The sequence below is a fragment of the Hipposideros armiger genome, unplaced genomic scaffold, assembly GCF_001890085.2.
Source record: "Hipposideros armiger isolate ML-2016 unplaced genomic scaffold, ASM189008v1 scaffold_64, whole genome shotgun sequence".
Classification (NCBI taxonomy): Eukaryota; Metazoa; Chordata; class Mammalia; order Chiroptera; family Hipposideridae; genus Hipposideros; species Hipposideros armiger.
The window spans coordinates 1,769,548-1,771,183 of record NW_017731414.1 but is presented as its reverse complement, the minus strand read 5'-3'; positions in this window follow the sequence as shown (position 1 = coordinate 1,771,183).

Here is a 1,636-nt window from a genome sequence, read left to right as displayed (position 1 = left end):
ACTCCTATTTATCTCTTCAACTCTAGCTTTGATGTCTCATGTTCCAATAAGCTTACCCTGCTCTCTCCCCAAGATCCCTCAGGCTGAGGGGCCTCCCTGTGGCCTCATCCTGACCACAGGGTTGGAATGTCCGTATCTGACTCTGTGCTTCTCCACACCAGTGTCTTCTCAAGGACCAAGCCCCAGTATCACTACAGACATACCTCGGTGATATTGCAGGTTCGGTTCCATACCACTGCAATAAAGCAAATATTGAAATAAAGCAAGTCACACAAATTTTTTCATTTCCCAATGAGTACAAAAGTTCTGTTTATACTACATTATAGTCTATTAAGAGTGCAATAGCATTATGTCTAAAAAACAATGTACATACTGTAATTTAAAAATAGCTTTTTTGGGGTTTTTTTTTTGTTGTTTGTTTGTGTTTTTTTTGTAGCTGAGCCATCCTGCCACCTTTTGGCAGCTCAGCTCGGGCCGGGAATTGAATCAGTGACCCTGTTGCTCAGAGCTGGCACTCCTGAGCAAGCTCTTAAACAATGTAATTTAAAAATAGTTTACTGCTAAAAAATGCTAACCGTCATCTGAGCCTTCAGCAAGTTGGAATCTTTTTGCTGGAGGAAGGCCTTGCCTTCAATTTGTAATAAAGTATCCATGAACTACAATAAAAAGAAGCATGCCTATATATTAGTTTTATTTGACTGCCATAAGAAATTATCAAAAACTGGATGGCTTAAAATAATAAAAATTTATTCTCTCACAGTTCTAGAGGCCAGAAGTTTGAAATCCAGGGTCACAGGGCCACACTCACTCTGAAAGCTCTAGAGGAGGGTGCTTCCAGCCTCTTCTAGCCCTGGTGACTCCAGGCATCTTTGGCTTGTGGCTGCATTATTCCAATCTCTACCGCTGTCTTCACATGGTTTCTCCTCTTCTCTTTCTAAGGACACCTGTTATTAGACTTAGAGCCCACTATAAACCCAGAATGATCCCATTCAAGATCCTTAACTTTATCTGCAAAGGCCCTTTTCCAAAATAATGTCACATTAACATGAACTGAGGGTTAGGACATCAGATCATCCCAGGAAAGTTTGGTCCAGACAAGGGCCATGAAACTCCTAGAGAGACACGCTTAGCAGTGAACGGTGGGGGTGAGAGGGACACCTACATCTGCAGCAGAGTGGAGAAGAAATAAACACTAGGGAGAAATTTGAGTCCCTACTATGAGTCAGGTGCTTAAGACACAATCTTTATAAAACCCAATGCGATGGACACATTATTCCTATTTCACAGATTCTGTTACCATTAGCAGTCATTCCCATTCCCCCTCCCCAGGCCCTGGCAACCATTAATCTACTTTCTGTCTTTATGGATTTACCCATTCTGGACATTTCATCATATAAATGGAATCATACAATATTTGTATTGTAGTTTGGCTATTATGAATAGTGCTGCTATAAACATGCGTGTACAAGTTTTTGTTTGAACACCTGTTTCATTTCTCTTGGGTACATATATATACCAAGAAGTGGCATTGTTGGTTCATGTAGTAATTTTACGTTTAATGTGTTGAGAAACCACCAAACCTTCTCCTGTCAGTTTTATTTTTCATTATGAAACATTTCAGGCATACAAAAAAAAA